At 29.0% G+C, this 23,073-nt stretch overlaps 1 long non-coding RNA gene across 1 annotated transcript in view; it reads left to right on the plus strand.

Moving 5' to 3' along the window:
• Positions 1–21,568, plus strand: part of LOC139427140 (uncharacterized) — a 165,808-nt gene extending 144,240 nt beyond the window's left edge. The window contains exon 3 of the long non-coding RNA XR_011638298.1: positions 21,457–21,568. This is a non-coding gene — a long non-coding RNA (uncharacterized lncRNA). The remainder of the gene's footprint in view (positions 1–21,456) is intronic.
• The last annotated feature ends 1,505 nt before the right edge of the window (positions 21,569–23,073 follow it).

The raw sequence follows: 23,073 nt of genomic DNA on the forward strand, positions 1-23,073 counted from the left end.
ATATATATATACATATACTTACGTTTGTTCTCATACTTCTAATCACTTGTTTCTATAAGGCCTTGAAGGGCAAAAGCAATCATATTAACTTAATGAGATATTACTTTTCCACGAACTACAGAAATCATAATTAAATAACATCAAACTAGCAACATTCTTTCTTTTATAATTACGTTAAGCCATCTTCTTCAAGTAAGTTCAGAGCGAAAAACAAATAAAAATAATAATAAGAAAAAAATGGATTACCAAACAACTAAGGTAGAGATATGACTAACATCTGACGTTTTGTGCATAAATTCCCTTTCGCAAATTATAACTAACTTTGTGAATTTGCATAGATTTCTTTTTAAATTTAAGGTTTTATGTTCACAAATACTTGAGATTTAATATAAGAATGAATTTAATATATTTGACTCAACACCTTTCTCGATAAGGAATTATCAAAGCTCGTGTCTTTATCGAGAAAAGTCTTATATGCATCGAAATTGTATTGACTTATCCGATAAAACTTTCGAAGAGATATGGATTTTTCTGAGTAAGACATTTCGCTTATTTGAATATCTTTCATACTGAGTTTGCTTCCGGCTATCTATCTTGCATAAGAAGGTTTCAACTATGTTTCACTAAGGCAAAGGTATTTTAATAAATGCTTAGCAAAAATGTTAGCAAAAATTTCTCTTAAGAAAGCAAAACTTCTCAGATGCAAAAGTATCACTGATGCTGAAAATCTGGTTTTAAAAATGATGGAAAGTATTTGAATTCTGGACAATTCTGAATTCTTTATAAATATACATAGATGCTCAATGCCAACTTTCGTGTTCTGAATGTCGAGAAAGTAAATGTATGTCAAACTACACTCACGAACATATTAATTAAATCAATGGTAAGTAAATTTTCGGATTTTGCAATTTTAAGGAGCAAATTATTTTGAGACTGTTCTTTATACGATTTCCTAGGTCCATTTAATTCCGTTAAGGCAAATTTGAACAGCAACCAGTACAAGAAAACAATGCCAGAAAGAGTGAGAGCAGAGAATTTTCCAAAAACATGATTTGACTTCCATAGTTCCAAGCAAATGAAGGTATACTAGAAACTAAGTTGTTGTTTTACAGTGGCCAGGAATCTTAGTGCCATATAGATTTTATGAGTATCTGCAAGCGAATATTTGCAAAAAGGGAATGCAGAACAAAGAAAAACCTCATTGGTTCATTAATGTTTGCATGATACAGGGATTAAAAATTCAATCAATTTTATAAATGCCTAGCTGCAATAGCTAATGCTGTGTGGACCACCTATGGCACAATCTAGTAAACTGTCTATTTGCACATCAACCAATTAGCCAATCAATATATTTTCCAAAACGTGTGAAATTATTTCTGAATGGGGAGAGATGAGATATTCTATAATTTAAGAGCAAAATGTATTAATATTCACAACAATCTTCTATTTTTTTTAAAATATGAGTTTGATTCAATTTCCTTATTAAATACTCTAATCCGTTACCATATTATTACTGTTAGTGCTTTCAACAATGATGTTTAATGAGATTTTTAAGCCCTTCAAGTATTTTAAATCTATCACTACTTCCCCATATACAATCAATGATTAGTCTAGCAATTGATTAAGGATGGTTTTCGCTATTTTTTAGAGATATGTAGCTCAGTGACATATTTTGCATGCTAGTTTAATTATAAAATCTGTCCCTGCCTTATTACTAAATATGCTTGAAGAACTTCTTTTTTAGTTTATGGAATATCTTTCAAGAAAAAACAAGCACGCATCCAACTTGTGATTGTTATAATTCGAAGCCAAAAGGGGCATCGCGAGTCTTTATTGAAAAATGAAGCATAATCATAGCTCCTTATATATCTTCCAACAGCCTATATATTATCATATTTATTTTCCTTTTTACTTGCAGATAACAGCATATCTCAAAGTACAGCAATGAGCTATAATTTGTTATTTAAAGTTTATTTACTTAAATTCTTTAAGGATTTAATTCTTTAAAGATTTTAAGTAGTTCAAAACCTTGCACAGGCAATAAAAAAAGAAAAATATCACAAATAATTAAGCATCACAAATCATAATGGTTTTCATGTATTCTTGGGATTCATGCCTCACGTATTGAGCATAAATTTCTTAGTCAGCAATTGGCTTCTCATTGTTTATTTCAATTATGTTTCGAAATAAAACAAATCTGACAACTCTTTCCTTTAGAATATACTCGTAAATAGTATTGTATTTCTTACTCATATTTAGGAGAATTATCTTGATCAATTATTAAACTACTTTTTCAGCTTATGTAGTTAATAAAGTACGTTCTGTTATTTGTTGCCACACTTAATTTACGATGTACATTGTTGATTAATGGTGACTGTGTTACTCTCAAACCCCAAGTGCATTTTGCATGCATTCTTTGCTTACCTATGTTTCACAAGTAACTGCTGGGATCGTTAGTCAGTTCCATTTGATTAATCACTTCAACTTCCAACCTGTGTTTAAAGAGTAAATTATGATGATGATGATTTGGTTTCTTTTACACTCATTGGAAGTGATTGTAGCTGATAAGGGGATAGATCATCAGAAAGTATTGTCTTAAGGACATGACTAAAATATTTGGAATAGATAACCTTGTATTGTTGAAAATTAATTATACTTATCGTGTAATTAATTCATATTAATACTTAGACGATCACATTAGCATGAAGGAGTTTTGTTTAGTTGGATCAGTGTAATTAGTATTAGCTTAAAACAACTTTTTCTGCTCGTTTTGATGATTTTTTAACGATACGCGACTATTTTGTCGAACTTCAATTATTTTGAGTTATTTTTATCTTTTAAGATTAAAATTACTACCGTAAGCAATACTGATAAATTTTTCTTTGACACTCTTTCTACTATTATGTTACTATGTTGGTGAGATGGGGTAAAACGCGACAGATTTTTTTTCTTTTTTCACCCATTATACTCTTGTGTTATTACATAAGTAAGGCTTGCGACTGAACAATGATATGTCACATTTTTAAAATATTCAAAACAGCGTTTTTTCTTTTAAAAAAATTCTAGGTTAAAAAAAACTCGGGTTCCATGAAAGCATTGAAATGTGTCTACCTGTTGTGCTGTTATTGTTAGAGTAGCCTGATAACTTGCAAAGTGCGCGTCTGTAAACAATACTTAATAGGTTTAATGAAAAAACTTCCCAGTGAAAAATGTGGCTCATTACTTCATAAGGGATTGCAGCTGATAAAGGGATAAATAATAAAAAATTATAGTTAAAAATATTGTCCTTAAGGACATGACTAAAATATTTGGAGCATATAGCCTTGCATTGGTGAAAATTAATGATACTTATCGAGTCATTAATTCATATTAATACTTATACGATCGCATTAATAAGTTTAGTTTAGTTAGATTAGTGTAATTCGTATTAACCTAAACAAGTATTTCTGCTTATTTTAATGATTTCTTAAAGATACACGATTATTTTATTAGACTTATTTGATTATTTTGATTATTCGATTAATCGTATATTGTTTGATAATTTTGAGTTGTTTTCATTTTTTCAGATTAAAATTTTAGATTAGTAATACCGATATATTTTGTTCTGTTTATTCTTTCTAATATTATGCTACTCTGTAAATAAGGAATGAGATATAATGTTATGTTCTTTAATATTACATTAATTTTTTATAATTACGTAAGGAAGGTGCACTGTAGAAAAGTTGAGAAACTAAATTTGACTCATAAGAAATGTTTCCAAGAATCTTAGAGAACTTTATTTAATAGTATATTTCCGATCAATAGAGAAGCTTTCGTTTTATTTTCAAAAGTACGAAACTGAATCTCATTGAGGTCGATTCAGTTTCAGAGGTTTTTGAAACATTCAGAAACGTTTTTGAAAATTACATGCACCGTAGCTGCCTCATATATTCAAAAACGTTTCGGGATTTTTTTTACAGTGTGTGACGCTGTACAATGATATGACATATTTTTCGAAAGTTCAAAATAATATTTTTTCCTTTTTTAAATAAAAAAGGATTCTTGGTGAAAAACTGTTCGGGTTTCAAGAAAGCGATAAGTTATGTGTGCCTAATGTGATGTTATTGATAATGAAATCCAATAATTTGTAAAGTGAATACCTGAAAGCAATACTAAATAGGCGGTTATTGAAAATTATTTTGTCTGTATAATCATCGTGTTCATTTTTAATCTCTATTACTTTTCTGTACATGAAAAAAAATATGTTGGGTTTTGGTAAGGACTTTTGAATTTAGAATATGAATCTCTGAAAGTGCAAAATATATATTTCGACCCATTATTTTTTTTAAATTACTGCTTGTTTATTTAATGTTATTTGCAACAGTTGTTTGACTTTCCTTCATGTCCTTTTATAATCTGTTAATTTCTAGCAGCTGACATGTAGCAGAAGCAAAAACCAACAATTTAAAGTAGTTTAGTCTATTAATTGTTAAAACCAGTCGACGTGACTTAATTTAAAATAATAAAACTGAAAAAAATGTTAACGAAAATTATCTCTAATTCCACAACTAAATGTTGTAATTATGCTTCCTGGTCGTCTAAGCTCCCACTATTGACAAAAGTTGAATTTGTATTGGTTTAATCAACACTATTTAGTCTTTGTTTAAATTTGTAATTTATTTTTTAATATGGAATATCAAGAAAAGACCACTGATGAGTGCTTAGAAATTGAAAAATAATTTGCAATGTCATTAAAAAAGAGAAAAAGCCTAAATAGATAGTTTAGAGCCATAAAATAGTAATGATGAAACCTTTAATAATTTTTTTCAAATACTTTCTTCAATCACCTTTTGTTTTGTTAATGTTATTTGCAACATTTGTATGACCCTTTTATGTGTTTGTCTATGATCTGTTAAGTCCAAGCAGCTTATATGTGAAATTAGCGAAAATAAAAAAATAAAAAAGGCCTAGACTATTAAATCCTTTAGTAAATAGGCAAAAAATGATAAAAAAAAAACGACGAAACTAAAAAAAAAACATGAAAAAAATAAATATCTAAATCTACAACTAAATGTTGTACTTTTCTTCTTGATGGTCAAGGCTTCCGGTATCGATAAAAGAAGAAAAATTACTGAAAAAACATTGCTTTGAAACTGAAAATTATCTTCTAGAGGAAATTGGAATTTATTTTGTAAATTATTTATGCTTTATCATCATGACAAAGTAATGATCTAACCTTCAGAAATCTAAGCACCCATCACAATTGCAGTATATCCCTGGGAAAGTCGTCTACTTTAATTCTTAATTAATGAAGTCAGTCTCGATTAGAATCTGGACAATTTTTTATAGTTGAATAAATAAAATTTTATTTATATGTGCATGTATAATTTAAAATTTACATTTGGCTTATGAACTTCTCCTTGAGTAATTTTTTATTATAATAAAAATAAAATTGTAAATATCATTGGTTTTGTTTCTCTAAAATTTTCTCTAATGGTTTTACTTCTCTAACACTCCATATTTTGGAATTCCCTCAAAAATTGGAGAATGTATTGGAAGCAGAGTTGACGAAATTTTTTTCTGTTATTTCAGGAATGTAATGTTTTTAAAACTGGAGTTTTCTGTTTTAAGGAACCCTTGTTTTCCATTCTATTAAGGGTATTTTCAGTAATGAAACGAAAGTTCCAATATCAAATAAACATGGATAACATTTCTCCGGTACCTTACCTTACGTTTTTTTGCTTTTAATTGACTCATTAGTCCTCTCATGCCTAAATTTTAAACTAATATTGTTACTGACTTTTATAATATGTATAAGACATGCAAAAATACTAAAGCTAACCATCAGAAATGACGAATTTCAATTTATTTTCTAAATCATTTTATTTACAAAATACCTCCTACTTATTTGGTAAATGTACAAGATCTGTCTGCATAGCCTCATTTTATGTACTATATATAAGTTTTATTAATATGTGTTTAACAATTATTATATTTATTAAAGCGAAAACTTTGAGGCATTTATGCTTTAAAATATTTATTTTTAAATTATTATATAATGCTTGAGCATATCCAATTATGATCAGCAAAACAGGATCTAAAAATGTTAAGTTAATTTAATTTTAACGCTTTAAATTCTCGAAACTCATATTAAGTAGCGGTTGGGGCAAATTTTGAAGATAATAAAGAATGTGTGTTCGAAAATTGAACTATAGGTCTTTCATTAGACCATGAAAATTCATAAGCTTTATGTTTTTATCAGAAAATATTAAGTCACGCAAGTGGACTCCCGAGCATTTATTAACATAATTTCATATACTTTTGGGTAAAAAAAATTTGTTTGCTATCAGTTTTTAAGCAGTGTTTTGAAATTTCTATTTTAGAATTACTGTAATCAATAAAGTACCATCTTCCTTTCTCCATTTATTTCCGAAAAGAGTCCATTGTTTCGAAAACAAATTGTTCCATGTATATTAGAATTTATTATTTTTTCAGTGTTTTGAATGCATATAGCTTCAAAAGAATTTATTAATATAATTTGAAATACTTTTAGGTAAATCTAATTTAAATATTATTAGTTTTAAAGTTGTGTTTCGAAATACCCTTTTAATAATTATTGTAATCAAGGAAATATCATCATCTTTTCTTCCCTCAATTTTAAGAATGATTGTATAATTTTGAAAACAAATAGATCCTTATATTTTTTTAAGTCTATTATTTTTTCTATTTTTTTCTTTTGTGTGCATAAACTGCTACTTTTTTTAAGAAACTTTGTCCAAAAACATAAAAGTTAAGTTCTTTATAAAAATGATAAGTATCAAAAAGGTTTTTAGAACAGAAGAAATTAACAAAATTTGATTGCCTAGTGCACTGCACTGTATGAGAGGGTTTTTCGAAATTGAGCTAAAATGTGTCAAAATAACTCCGAAACAAATAATAGTCGAATTTTAAATCCCTGCATATTAAAAAATTAATACAAAATATACTCATTTTTTAGCAAAATGCATGTGTAGGTAGAAATGTGAGAGAGATATTCGTTGTCTACCAGCAAAACTAAAGACCTCCGTGTTTATAGAAGGATGCTTTAACCACCATAATTGTACACTCCAGTCCATGGAGAGTTAAGAAGCTTTATATAGTGCCCAACGCAATGACGCATGATAACGTACTAATTTCTATTTCCAGTGGTACCAAGGGTTGCAGTTTGGGATATTTGGCCCTAGTCGATTAGTCTGAAGAATGATAATTTTGATCTTTTTTGGCTTATTTCGTTACATCTTGAAGACATTTAAGCTAATGGAATGTATGTCATAATTTGTCTTTGAGGCAGCTACTATAATAACTCTCTCGGCACTGAGTTGTATAACTATAGTGGTTGGCGCATCTTACTACGATCTCGGAGGTTTGTTAGAATCTTGCAGGCAACGAGCAAGATACTATCATAGATTTCTCCCTCCACTCACTTTTGAGACAATACAATTTGCTCAAAAATGAGTACATGCTACATCCTTTTTGAATACACGTGGCTTTAAATTCGACAATTATTTCCTTCGGAGCTATTTTGACACATTTTCGCTCAAACCCTTTTTTATAGAGTATAAAGGTCATCTTTGTGTCTTCTGTAGAATTTGTATATGCCTTGGAAAATATCTCTAATTTTCCAGTCTACACAACCGGAGATGTGGTGATAATTTACAAACACTTCGATCAAAATTGAATTTGATCAATAGAATCTTTCAAGTAACAAAAATACTTTACGAGAGCATGAAAAATTGCATGCCTTCCCCTACAGCTCCAGTTCTCATAAGGCCCAATTCGAAGTAAATAGATGATAAGGATAACTAATATTTTTATTGTTAATTATAAATGAAAATGATTTTTTTAATAATGGTGATTAATTCTATAATGTCTTTTGAAAATGGCGATGAAAGTCTTAGGTAACTGAGTAATCTGAAAGTGAGGAATTAAAGATGCTTTGAATTTATTGAATTCTGTATTTTAAAATTCCGAAAACTATTTGAAAAAAAATATATATTGTTCTCCTTAATCTTCACGTACAACAAATATTTTTTGAATTCCGATCGAAAAAGAAGTAATGAAATAAACATATTAAGGCCAAGAGCGCATGTTTAGGAGAAAAATTTATGAAAATTATGAGGAAGAAGGAGATAATAAAATTAAAAAAATTTAATTGTCGAAGGAATTTGAGAGGTAGAGAAAAATAAGGACGACACGAAACTCTTGCAAGTTTCAGCCAGCAATCGAATGTTTCGATTGCTGGCTTGCTTCAAAAGCCAGCATGTTTCAAAATTTTCAATTCGGTCATTATCCGGAGTGATACGTCAGAGTTTGACATCCTTTCTATTCATTCTTTTTGTTTGAATATTAATATCAAACCTTTTCTGGCCTCACCATTTTAGAAAAGGATTTTAAATATGTTAAGAGTTATGGTTATTATTTTATGGTATTGATATTTTATGGATAAAAGCTATTTCTATTTTTTTTTACTGCTATTCACTTGATTAACACAATTTTGATAAAAATGATTTTTAAATAGTTTAAATGTTTGCAGTTCTACCCCTTTTTTCAACAAATAATAAGTTATGCATTTTTGTTTTGCAGAAAAATAGTTGAACTTTTGTAAGGAACAAATAAAAATAAATTTCTGCCTAAGCTTGTACGAAATAAATTTACTATAATGAGTAGTTTTAAAATTTTAATTATATGTCTAAAAAGTTTAATCTAAATATTAAATTTGAATTGATTTTCGAAAATTTAATTTTTTATCAGCATTAGAATATTCAATAAAATTGTTTATTCCCTCAAAATCAATCTAACAATAAAGCATAGGTACATTAATTTACTTCAATATTAGTATTAGTTTAGTTACTCCGCGTACAGATTCCGATGGGAACAAATACAGAGTACATACACATGTGTTAGTGACAAATATTTTAGCTAATTATGCAGAATAACTGATTACCCTTATCAAAATTGTTGAAGACTATCGAAATCAATAAGAGCCAGTATTTCCAGGAATTTATTGTTTAAACCAACGTTTAATCAATTATGTAGCTTTTGACCCGTTACCATTGACAATTCTGTTGTATTTAACAGATTGCATACAGGGAAGTTCTGGAAACAGTTTAACATGCGTTTCTCAAATGTCAATACGCCGATAATTAAAAGATTATTATAATTAAAATCAGTTTAATAAATTGATATTTTTCCACAGTTGACATATATATATATATATATATATATATATATATATATATATATATATCATAAATAAATTGCGTTTAAATAGAAGGCAGATAATTTTCATCTTATTCATTACTCTAATAAAATTAAAATAACAAAATAGAGTCCGGAAACGCGACCCATTATATATTAAACTACCACTCACATACAAACAACTCCTGGGAGATTTATTTAAAATATATGTGTTTTAGAAAGCCTGTGTAGAATAAAATTTTCTTAGTGAAATACAGTAAATGAGTTAACTAATTAAAGAGGTTTTGGTATCAAGTGTCAACATCTGCAGCATCAGGATTTGTAGAGAAATTTAAGTACAAATTAATTTCGGATTATCATTTAAACTATTATTATTTGATTCGACTTCTTTTTCGAATTTATTTTTATGATTTTAGTTTTAAAAAAATGTAGTGGAGAGTGGGGTCCATTGTAACAGGGTACGATTATAACAGAGAAAAAATTTCGAGTTTCGGGTTCTAGATTTGGTTCCTAGGTGGCGGATAAGGTGTATTTAATAAATCTACATGTACACCCCTGCTGGCTACCATTTTTATGTACTTTTGAAGGAGTTGCACCACAAAAGATATTTTCACGCTACGTAAGTACTTTTTTTGGTATTAGAATATTATATTGTAACAAAGTAATTTTGTTTAAACAGATAAAAATTACTAACCTAATATGTAAGTGGACACCTAAATTAACATTTTAGAAAGAAAAAGATTAGTTTTGTTAATTAACTAGCTTTGTTTTTAACAAATGAAGCTGAAATGACGTCTTGGGAACGATTGTAACAATAAGTAAAGGGACGATTGTTACAGCTGAAAATAAATAATCTTATGTTTACAAACCATTACTTAACTCTTTAAGAGGCACCAATAGTTTCCTATATCATTTATAATATGTTGCGTGTGCATTATTTTATTTGTCACCTTTCGCAGCATAAATTAAAATTTTTAACCCCTTAAAGTTAAAAGTTTAACCATTTAGGTCTCTGCTCATTATTATTCTTACTCCTAAAATATCACTACTATTTTGATCAATAAAAAAATATATCACAACTATGATAATATGTATAATTAATTATGTCTCAGTTGAATTTATGAACTGTTACAATTGACCCCGTAAGTGGAGACAATTGTAACAAGTGCACGACTGTCAAAAATTGCTAATAACTAATATAATAACATTTAAATTAAGGTATTTATTTTTCTTCTCGTAGAGGATAGTCTACTTTACTCGTCTGTCAATTAATCTAATAATATTTTGGATTTTTTGCTAGTTAGAAATAGTTAAGTAAAAAATATTACAATTGACCCCACTCTCCCCTATAGGAACAAACAAACAAACAAACATGTTATTATATATTGTTATTGTAAGGTCATTTAATTTTGTCATTGAGCAATTACAAATTATAGAAACATAAAGAGCACGGATTACTTCCTTTTCTATTTAAACTTGAAAAATTCTGATTACTTTTAGCATGACTTACTGGACCTCTTCTTAACTGTAACCACATTTCTGGCGAAATTCTCTTACGCTTTAGTGATTACGAAATATCTCTGTGAAAACGCTCGACTGAATATTGCGTCTAGTTACACTTGACAAATGGGAAGAACTTTGCGGATGGTTTTTCCTTTTTACCACCTTACACGAGTTACCGGTTCTTTTACCGCAGCGACCGTTCATTTTCACCCAGGGAGAAAGCTTTAGTTCAAACCTTTCCTTAGAAATGACTAGCCGCGTTTATAACCATGGTTTTCATTCAACTCATTTTTTACGAACGGATTTTTGATATTAGGGTAGGTGTCCAAAATACTCATTTTCTGGGTCCAGAGTACGACTAACTTCACCATTTTGTGTCTATTTGTGGAAAAGGCTGGTAATATTTCAAGGAAGGGATTTTGGAGTAGGTGTTTTTTGGTTTCGGTGTGATGAGTTATTGCCAAAATGGAACATGCCAAGCTAGCGAAGTGAAACGAAGGCAATAACAGCTGCTACGCGATCGCAATACATAGATGCGAAAGAAGTTCCAGACGTGCTTATTCATTATTGTTCTTTTTTATATATTACAGAGTAATAAAATCAACACAGATTGTATAAATGAAAAAGAAATACAAATTCAAGTACAAAATATTGTAGTAAACAATTGAGTTAAAATCTCTCACATAGCACGAAAAATATGAAAAATTCGATGTGTTCTGTGGAATTTCTTTGATAGTGCTAAAACGTGTTCCTATAACTTAAACACGAAATATTATTTATAATTTAGATGAAAAATATTTGCAAAACTTTTCAATGGTTTTGATTATTTTTGAGAAAATTATATTTTTCTCATTTTTTGTAGAACATGCTTCAAAAAGTTGATGCAAATCCTACAACGTCTATATGTTAATAAAGTTTAAAATTTCCTTTTTATGTGTATTTAATTATATTTGAAACTGAACAAATAAATTATATGAAGCATATCAAACGTAATAAAATTGGAATTTATGTGTTACTTAATTATCTAGGTCTTCAAAGCAAGTAGATTGATACAGCTTATATAAAAATATCTGTTCTTGAGAATTGTGAGGGAATTCTGGATCAAATAACAGTAAAAAGAACCGGCTCTCTGGGTGTCTGGGCACTCTGGGCCAGTGCTTTCTTGGTACCTACACTTTGGGTGCTATTTTTACAGTTATATTTCATGGAACAAAAAATTACAGGTATTTTCACAGCAATATTTACTGTAAAATCATTGAATCACAGTAACTAAATAAATATAACAGTAAAAATTACGGCAAAAAATTTTTCTGTGAAAAATCATTTTACAGTAAAATTGATTTAACGATTTTGCACTCAGGGTTTGATCATTTCGTATCGTAATTTGATTCAAAAATTTTTACATTTTAGATGCCCTGAATTTGATAGAAAAGGTTTTTTAAAATTTCCACAACTTGCTTTTTTTAAATAAAAAATTTATGTCTGAGTTTTTTTAATATACTAATAGTAAAATAATTATGAATAAAAGCTATTATATGAATTTTCTTAATTTAAATAAATATCAAGTAAATATAATATAAATTCCCAAAAGTATTTAGTTAAATAACCTAGTCTTTGATGTTTCAAAGAGTAAAATGAGAATGCATTTGTTGGTTGATTGCTAAGCTTAAAATATCAAGTATTTCATAAAATACAAGTTATTACGAACTTGTACCTGAACTTGCATTCGAAATTGTATAATATAATACAAGTTGTATTTTTCAATGCTGTAGTGATTGTTTTTTTATGTTCACTAGCAAATTCTTTTATAAAAATCAATTAAAAATATTACAATCATTATAGGAAAGTATTTAGTATTACAAGCATGGTAGTTATTTGTAATTCATTGTGAATTGGGAACGTGCGATTGACTTTTTTTCCGTTATTTCTCTGATGCATGGAGTAGTTTTGGAGGTTCAACACAGATCACTTTCAATCGCTAACATTACGTTGTTTTTATTTGTGACAAATGCGGAAAACTCGATTCGATTGGATAATTGAAATAATGCTCTTTTAACTCTTCCAGACACTTTTAACCAAAATTCCCTTATCTAAATTCATCTAAGAAAGCACCATAAATTATATAACTTTTTTATTTCGACATACTAACAAACATACTTTCAAACTAAATTTTAAACCAAAATATATTTTATAATTTTGCATAAATTTTTTACATTCGCAAATTAGACATAAATGTATCTTATTGTTCAAAATAACAATCACATCAAGAACTTAAGTCAACAAACAAAATGGATTTCTAATTGATCTACACAGAAAACATTTTGTATGTACTCTTATCTGGGAAAAAGATAACAAAAACCGAAGCAAAAGCTTGTTTTTGCGATCTGAAGATCTGTGATTATCATGAGTTTTAAATGGTTTTGCTCCAACAAAAATAAGATTGAAATAAAATGATTTTACATTTTTATTACTTTTTTAGTTTGCGATCATGTCTATTCTGAAGTTTTTCACGGGATTGTAAGATAGTACTTAATCAAACTTTTCACAAGAGAATACAGTAAAGCAGTGTTTCCCAAACTTACGACTTCTGCGTACGCTTTCTGAATTTTTCGTAACACTGTGTACCACTAATAAAAAAAGTTTATGTAATTTTTACTATAAAAAAATTGCACAATAGTTAAAAATCACAACTGACTGTTGACACCACTAATTATTAACAGTTAACTCCGCAAAAAATAGCTTTGATTTTAAGCTTTAATTTTAGCTTCTAGTAGACTCTTTCGATTCTAGCTTTACTTTTAAATAAAAATTTTTGAAATTTTCGTTTGTTGTAAGATATTTCGCATAGGTACACGTACCCCCGCTGAACTGTTCCGTACCCCTGGGGGTAAGCGTACCACACTTTGGGAAACACTGCAGTAAAGTATCCCTTTGACTTCATTTCTTTAAAGATTTATACAAACGTAAGTGAAACTAGCCTGATTTAAATTTACCGTTAAGTAGCATAAGTTTTCATTTCAACTTAGAAATTAAATGTGTTGATTATAATACAATGAAGTAATACTAATATCTATTTGAAATTGATTGTTAATATATTTAGATTATGTTATAAAACAAGAGAAAAGCTTTTACAAAATGTTTCGTTGCATGGCTAAACAAAGTCTATTATCCAACTCAACTTAAATGCGTGAATGATTATAAAAGACTTCCAATCGGTCTTTTTTCATTGCGCCTTTTGCGACGTGACACATTTATTTTAAAAGATTTATAACCAAAGAAATCACAATACATTTTAAAGTGAAGCCATAAAAACCTGAAAGGTAGCATTTATCTTCAGTATTGTTGTAACACAGTCTCTTTGGAAATGTATGGTTTCCTAGATTTCTTTTCTCGCTTTACTTTTCAAGATGACGCTATCTTAATAATATAGTTAAAATAGTTTTGAAAACAACTTTCAGTGATATGAAGCGCTATTTATATGAGTCATTAAATCAATTTCTATTCTTATAATACTTAAATTTTAAAATACACTTATGAGAAATGTCAAATAAATTATGCAATTCAGATTACTTCACTTGGTAGTTGAATGCCCCTTGGATGATTTCATGTTTTTGTCTCCTGCACAACGCGTGACATAGATTAATGTGGTTCCTAAAAAATGTCACGTAAATATATTTTGCTCACCTGAATATAATATATCTCCTTGAAATACTACGGTTTACTCTTGAAACTGTCAACCTTGTATATCGGACACTTTCCGCAAAGGGATGACCTGCGATTCAATCATTGGCAATTTGCCCATGATCGAAGATGCTTAGTTCAGAAGTTTTACTTACACTAGCTTTTGAAGTTACTGATTAAACTCAAACACAGTTCCAGCTCAGTGCCATTACGTATGCATAAAAGAGGCACAACGCTACACTATATATATACAGCATATTGTCTATGCATAGTTCATATGTATTTTTGTGTAATTTAGTATTAAAAGTGATTATGTAAAAATATTGTTGTTTATATACATAAAAAAACAATGAAAAATTATGTCTCACTGTCCCTATGACGTGAAAATAGCATTCTAAAGTGAGATGCAATTGTAAAATTATTAAAAAATATTATTTGTTTTACAATACTTGGCAATGTGTATATTCGAGTATATTTCACATAAACATGGAAGTTTAAAATCAGAAAAAACTAATAAAATAAAACTGCTGCTTATATATAAACATATATATATAACAAAAAAATCGACGCACCAAGAATTCGAAATTTCGTATGCATGAATGTTTTGAACAGATATGGCTGGAATGATGCCGACTGAGGAGGTATAGTCTTTAGCGACGAATTCCGCTTCCAACTGTTTCCTGACGGTCATCCAAGACGTGTTTGGAGACGCACAGGGCAGAGGGGGGGCACGCCACACCGGCCCTCAACAAGGCATTATGGTCTGGGGTGCCATTTCCTTTGACAGCCAGACCCCTTTGGTCGTCGTTAGAGGTACACTTACAGCACAGCGGTGTGTCGACGACATCCTAAGACCTGTTTTGCTACCGTTCCTTTTGTAGCTCCCTGGGCTGGTGTTTCAGCAGGACAATGCCAGATCACATACGGCACGTGTTGCTATGAACTGTCTGCACGCTTGTCAAACTCTTCTTTGGCCTGCCAGATCACCAGATCTCTCTCCCATCGAGCATGTCTGGGATATGATGGGAGGGCATCTGGCACGGATTGTTGATAACCTCGTTCGATAATTTGATCAAATTTAGCAGGAAATACCGCAAGAGACCATCCGGGAGCCTTATCGGTCTATGCCACGCCATGTGGCAGCTTGTATCCAGGCTAGAGGCGGGTCAACACCTTATTGAACTTGTTACTGTAGCTCTGCAATAAATTATTCAATTGTTCTGAAATTTCAATCATTTACTATTCTGTTTGTTATAGTTAGTTACTATGATGTTGTTACTATGATTGTTATAGTTAGGAAAAAAAATCCTGACAAACTAGTAAGTCTTTGCTGATTTACTGTAACCTATATATAGAAAATTTTCTCAACTTCCGACAAATGCAACGTTAATATAGTTTTTTTAAGATTAATGTATATATTGAGGATATACAATTTTATGCTTTTATATTTTTATCTTTAATTCATTATTATATTTTTATCTTTAACAGATTTTATAGTATTGACAATAGTATTATGATACATCGCTGTACTATAAAATGTATAATATATAAAACTACAATAATCCTCAAATTTAAAAATATATAATCCCCGTAAGAAATGAATTGAGATTATTAATTACATTCTCTTTCAAAGCCGGAATGAGATAGCGATTTACCTAAAACTCTGGTACCATACATGCAGTTTTTAGCGAAATGTTTTATATGCATTAGCAATTTTACATTAACGATCGACATTACATTGTGTTTATGACTCAATTTTTCTTAATTCTACATAAATGAAAACACAAAGTTATTTTTACTGAATTCATATTATAAACTTTATGTAAATAAATGCATTTTAACAACGTACTTTATGTGAAAGAATAGTTTTTGAAATAATGAAAATTAAGATAAAAATAATATTGATTTTGAAAACAAAAATATCAGACATATGCTTGAATATGTTTGACAAAACATATTTTAATTTTGATTTAATAAATATAAGATTGTTTCTGAAATGGAAGTATACCTTTTCAGTTATGGATTTTTAGATTAAAATACATATCTATCTATTGAATGGCTAGATTCTATTAATTTGAACTTTATAAAAAAGAACCCCCAAAAAATATCTTCTGGAGTTCTTATTCACCAATTTTTGCTATAAGAAGTATCATCCAAAGTTAGTTTGACGTTTGGGTAAGAGAGACTAACAAAAGAATATACCCATCTTTTGAAATCTAACATTTTTTCCCTTTTCAAAACTAGAGTTTTCTATAGATCAGAAAAAAAAATCAAAGCTTATTACCTTAACTTTTATAACCCATCAATTCTTTTGCTTCAAAAATAAGAGAAAAATGAGCTTGAACTGTAAGAAAAAAGAGCAGGTATACAATTCATTGTGGTAGCTCTTGTTTTGGAGACAAAGAGAACAATAATTTTACTGAACCCTTTTCTTCCGTTTTATTAATCAAAACTATAATTCTTTTGTTTGAAATACAAAGCAAAATACTTTTCTTTTAAAAAAATGGAATTGCTTTTGATTTATTATAAATAATTAAAAGAATTTTACGTAAAAAAAAGCTATGTGTATATATTTTAAGCGACCATTGAAAGTAGCTTTGAAAGTAGCAAAGTTTTTCCTATGGATCGAAACAATTCTTTGAGTACAATCAATATAATCTAAGATTGCTACACGAACTGAAATATATTAAGTCTTTTAAAATTTTCGTGATTTTTCAGAAGTTTCTTGACATCATAAGCACTTATATGAGCTCATGTTTTTATTAAAACTACTTTGAGCAAAACATTCTGGTAAAATTACCGTAATGTATGGCAATGCCCTTTTTGTTAAAAAGAATGTTTTTGGTACTGAAAACCAAATTATTCCGTATTTAAACTATTTATAAATTTTTTAAACACATGGTGACGGCTTACTGCAAATTCTAGTTTTCAAATTTATAGCCTTTATTATCACACATTTAGTAAAAAAAAAAACTGAAAAGTAAATTTAAGCGTATAAATGGGTTTATGTCGCGTTCCTAGGTATCAGGATAAAGTTACCAAAATTTATCACATTTACCAAATTCTACAATATATTTTAAAACCATATTGTATAGTAAACTTTACGAAAATCATTATCGAAGAGTTTCTGTAAAAATTACCTAGCTTTTTAGTCTTCCCATAAAGCCAGAAACACGGCTAATTTTATCATATTCTGGTAATTTTGACCATACTTTTTTCTCAGTGTAATATGATACACATATGATTTATTATTTTTATTATATTAAAAATATTTTTTAGCATTTGTAAAAAAAATATATATATATAAAAATGAAATAGGCTTAACGTACTCACAAATATGCATTTTGAGAAACAGTCTTACTCTCATTGCTAAAGCAGTTTTGTTATTCAATAAAAAATCTGCTCATAGGAGGAAAACATACTCCCGAATTGGCCAATTCGTTGGTAAATGGTCTACCTAATTTTTAACATAAAAGCAATGTTCAAAGTATATTAGAGCGCTTTTCCAAACATCTCGCTCTGATGAACTTTATTCTGCTCTGTTTGATCTATTGAACAAAAACGAAGTAATTATTAGCTGGTGCGCAATAAGAATCTATTTAACCAATTCAGTGCTACACCCTCTTTTAGAAAATGAACGAAAGGTGCTCTTTCTATTTAAGCAAATACCAACGTTTTTGACCACCGGCTATTTTCATTTCCAACCTATACTTAGATCAGGATTATTCGTCAAGTTTGTGGGTATGAAGATCCCCGGTCGTGGCGGTTTTGCTCCAGATTATGAGATCGGACAAGCTCCGTTTGTAATGCTTTTGACCTTATTTAAGGGTCAAAGGTCTAAATTATTTATCTGGACTTGTCCCGTTGGTAATGTTTTCGGTCTTATTTACGAGTTATAAAGTCTGTGGGGTGGTTCTACATAATGTGATCAGGCATACTCCGTTCATAATGCTTTTTACCTGGTTTGCAGGGAAAGAAATTTCCACTCGTGGTGTGTTTTTTACTACATTACAAGACTGGACATATTCCGTTTGGAATTCTCTATCTGCTAACTAGATCCACAAGCAAAAATGAAATATTTATTGACCGGTGAGCAGTAGGGACCTATTTAACCAATTGAACTTTGCGCCCTCTCTTAGAAAATGAACTAATACTGCTTTTGCGATTGAAGAAATTACTTGCGTTTGAGCACCGGTTATTTCCGTTTCCAAGTTTTGACTGAACTAGGTCCATTCGTAATGTTTTTGTGTCAAGTTTATAGGTAGAAAGATCACCGGGCGTGAGGCTTCTGCTGTTGATTATGATGCTTTTGATCTTATTTAAGGGTATAAAGATATTTGATCATGGTGCTTTTGCTCAAAATGTTTTTCCGTTCGTAATGTTTTCGGTGTAATTTACGGGTTATAAAATCTCTAGTCATAGTTTGCACCACATTAAGTCATCAAACATACTCCGTTTGTAATGCTGTCAGTCTAGTTTACAGGCAAAGAGATTCAGCCTAGTTTATAGGTATAGAATAGTGGTGTTTTTTTATTAGATTATGCTACCAGAAATCTTCTTTCCGTAATTCTGTATCGGTTAAGCGGAAGAAAGAAGGCTGAGAAACTCCAAAATATTTAAAATAACATGATGGAATAAAAATAATGTATTTAATATAAATCTTTTGACACATACCCTTTTTCTTCCAAAAAATACTTTTTCCCACAAAGCTTCAAATCAAACAAATATTGTTAATTAAAAAAGAATAAATATGGAGCTACAAAAGCGAAATAAATTGCTGATATTCACTTTTTTTAAGCTACGTCGATGTGAATAAAGGTTAGTTTCGCAGATTATTCATCATTAGCTTTAACACATTTCTTAAAGCTGAGGTACTTCATTTAAATGTATCTTAGCGATCTCAGGGAAATTATAGCCATGGTATTTCCAATTTTATTCTTCTATGCATAAGCTTTTCCTTCCACTCATGTTCAGAATTCTTAATCGGGTCCTCCTCTTGCACATCATACGATGGGTGGGTCTTCCTATCTCGGGAAAACAGAAGATTATCTTAAACGGTCTATGTTGGTTTTAACACCTGCTAACTTTCGTTTAGTAAAATTTCTTCAGGAAAAATGTGCTGGCTTTATGCTCACTTTAAAAATAGATAGAACAAGGTGACGTGTAGCCAATTCAAGTTTAGTGTAAGAATAAAGTAATGTTTTTGAAGACTAAATTTCGTAATTTTAAATTTGAACTACAATGCTAATGATTGATTGTTTGCTTCTTTAATAAACATGTACTTTTGGAACAATAAAGTTTTCGAATTAACAGTCGCCAAACTTAGTGATACCTTAGCAAAAATATGAATCTGTTAGATAAAATTAAATAGATAACTGAGGTACAAAATCAAGATTTCTTTTTTTCAAGTTTCACTCATATGTATTTCTAACTTATTTTTTTTCATATCAATATTTTTTAGTTTTATTTTCATATTTCGAAAAAAAAATGATAAATCCGTCTCGTTGCACATCATTCAGAAATGTTATGTTAAAGTTCTATTCTGAACATAAATTTGTTTAGATAAATAATATTTTATAACTTAATTATTGAAATATTTATGATTTTTTTTACCATAATTGTCAAGGTTAAAAGAAAATTGAGTTTTGTTTTCGACTTTTTTTTATTTTCCACTTAATTTGTGGGGGTCCCCTAGTAATGTGAATCACTACAATACAAATTGATCTTCGTCAAAATAAATTAATGACAATTTTTTTCTTTTTCTTTTTTTATGAATTTCATTTCAAAGAAAAAATGTATTTAAATGTTTTTAAATTTCAAATTTATAAATTTATTTAATTTTTTTTAAAATTTTTTCAGCGCTGTATCAGGCGTGAGACCTTTAAAAGGGAGGGAGTGCTCATGAGCCCTGTTGAAAAAAAACCCATCAAAAAACGTTTAAATGTACCTCATTATCTAAATCTAGGATTTTGAATTTTATAAACAATTTTCTGGGTTGGGGTTTTCAAGATTGTGAAAACAATTGTCTTTAAAATTTGATTGGAATGTCCTTTACAAAACAGTTCTGAGAGAGTTTTTCCTTATTATGATATAAAATAATTTCATTAAATTTTTTTTTCAGTATTTAAATGTCATTCACATTTCAACCTAATACAGTTTTAATCAAATGAGGTAATTCCTGACTAAATATTTCGATGAATTGTTGCTTTATTTGTGTCTTTTAAACTAATTACAGCGAAGAGCAAATTTTGAGAAATTCTCCTTTTGTATTGGTGAAACCTAAGCAAAAACATTTAATAAACATGCAAATTTGTTTTGTAAAATACCTATACATTCAAATCATAAACATGAATTTTTGAAATCATATAAAGTCTTAAAAAATGTGCATTGCATAAAAAGCTTCTTGCCAATATCTGAAGATTTAAAGAATCATGAAGTTACAAATGTGCCATTTGGAAATAAATTCCCTTATTTTTGCAAAAAGAGTTATTCCTACAAAGAGAAAAAAATAGGCAAAAATATCGTACTGCATGGTAATGACATTTCTGGTAAAAAAACATAATTATGGTTAATAAAACCTAAATATACCGTATACAATCTATTCTTTCGGCAATTTATTTCATTTATATAGTAACGATTTACAAAAAAACCCCAGTTTTCAAAATTGAAGTTCTTATTACTACACGTTTAGTAAAGAATACAAAGCTTGAAAGTGTATTTAACCGAATAAATGGTTTTATGCCACTTTTTATGCCACTAACCAATTACCAAATTTTAGTACAGTTACCAAATTTTAGTACAGTTACCAAATTTTATCACATATTATAAAACCATATTTTATTGCTAATTTTACAAAAATCTTTACCGTAAGTCTTCTGTAAAAATTAAAGAGCGTTTTGGTATTACCAGAGAGCCAGAAACACGATTAATTTTATCTCATTCGGGTTGTTTTGACCAAATTTTTTTAATGTATAAACAGACAGCTATTAGATATAAAATATACTTTTTTAATGTATTACTTACAGAAAATTCCATGTCTTTTTTTTTCTTTCTCAGAAGGAAAAAAAACGTTCTAAAATCAAGATAATTCCTCAAGTACAGTCTTTGAGAAAATCAAATTTGCCTAAGACAATTCCAGATCACAAAATAAAGGCTAATTTGATTGTGGAAAATAGTTTTCATTATTTTATTTTTAGGTCACACCATGAAAGTACATTGATGACTGAAATAAAAAAAAATTCCATTAAAGAAATCACTGAGAAACACTTGCAATAAATACAATATTAGTATATAAATTTCTCATCAGTATTTCGCGTAGAAGACAATGTTTTAATGACTTGGTTCAATCAAATTAGCAAATTATATCACATATTATAGAACTATATTTTATTGTTAGTTTTAAGGAAATCATTGCCAAATGTCTTCCGTAAAATTAACGAGCATTTTCTTATTACCATACAGCCAGAAATACGGTACATTTTATTACATTTGGGTTGTTTTGACCATACTTTTTTTTCAGTGTATAAAAAAAACGGCTTTTAGATATAAAATATAATTTTTAATTGAATTACTTACCAAAATTCCATAACGTTTTTTATTTCTTTTTGAGAAGGAAAGAAAAGTTGGAAAATCAATATAATTCATCAAGTACAGTCTTTGAGAAAATCCAACTAGCTTAAGATGACAGATAACAAAATGAAAGCTAATTTGAGCGTGGAAAAGACTTTTCATTACTTTATCTCCAGGTCACACCATGAAAGTTCCAAGATGACTGAAATAAAAGAAAAATCTATCTATAAAAGAGATCGTTGAGAAACACTTGCAATAAATACAATAATAGTATAAAAATTGCTCATCAATATTCTACGCAGAAGACAATAGTTCAATGACGTGGAAAGCATACGTTATTTTTTTGGCTTTTCTCATGAAATGGTGGTCTTTTATTTCATCTTTCGTCAATCTTGCGATATCTTTGGCATGATCCTTCTTCCATCTTTGTAACTACAGCTGCTGCTATTTAAAATTAAACGGAAAAAATCTTCATTGTTTGCTTCAGAATAATATTGAATATCAAGTCCAAAATTTAAAAATTATCATGAATTTCGATTGACAAAAGACATCAAAACGTTGCATCTCAATAAAGTGAAGACAAAAGGAATGAATTTGGAAATGATAAATAGATGTAAAATTGATTGAAAAAAATATTTCAGGAAACAAATGATGGTAGAGAAAGTGTAAAAAAAAATCCGCATTTAATTGGTAGAGCTGATGCTTAAAAATTAAATTTGTCAAAACTATAGGCTTAAAAAGGGATATTAAATTAGTTCACAGCGTGGATGATTGAAAAACAATTTAAATAGTACCAGCGCGTTCGAAAAATATAAAACTTTTACCGCCAAATTGAGTTTTAAGAATTTATAATATCCGTTGAAATAAAAGGAAAAGGAAAGAAAACTGAGAAAGAAAAAATATAGATCAACTTTAAAAAGTGTGAATACAAATGCACCTTCTGTATTATAGAGCCTATTTGCTTGTTGAGAAAATATTTTTTTTAATTCATAAATTTTTTTTAATTCATACATTCATACATAATTTAAAATTTTTTTTTAATTCTTACAAGTGAGTTTTTGAGTACTTTACTTAGTCAAATCAAGTTGCAATGAAACCTACGGC

Source organism: Parasteatoda tepidariorum, chromosome X1, assembly GCF_043381705.1.
Source record: "Parasteatoda tepidariorum isolate YZ-2023 chromosome X1, CAS_Ptep_4.0, whole genome shotgun sequence".
NCBI lineage: Eukaryota > Metazoa > Arthropoda > Arachnida > Araneae > Theridiidae > Parasteatoda > Parasteatoda tepidariorum.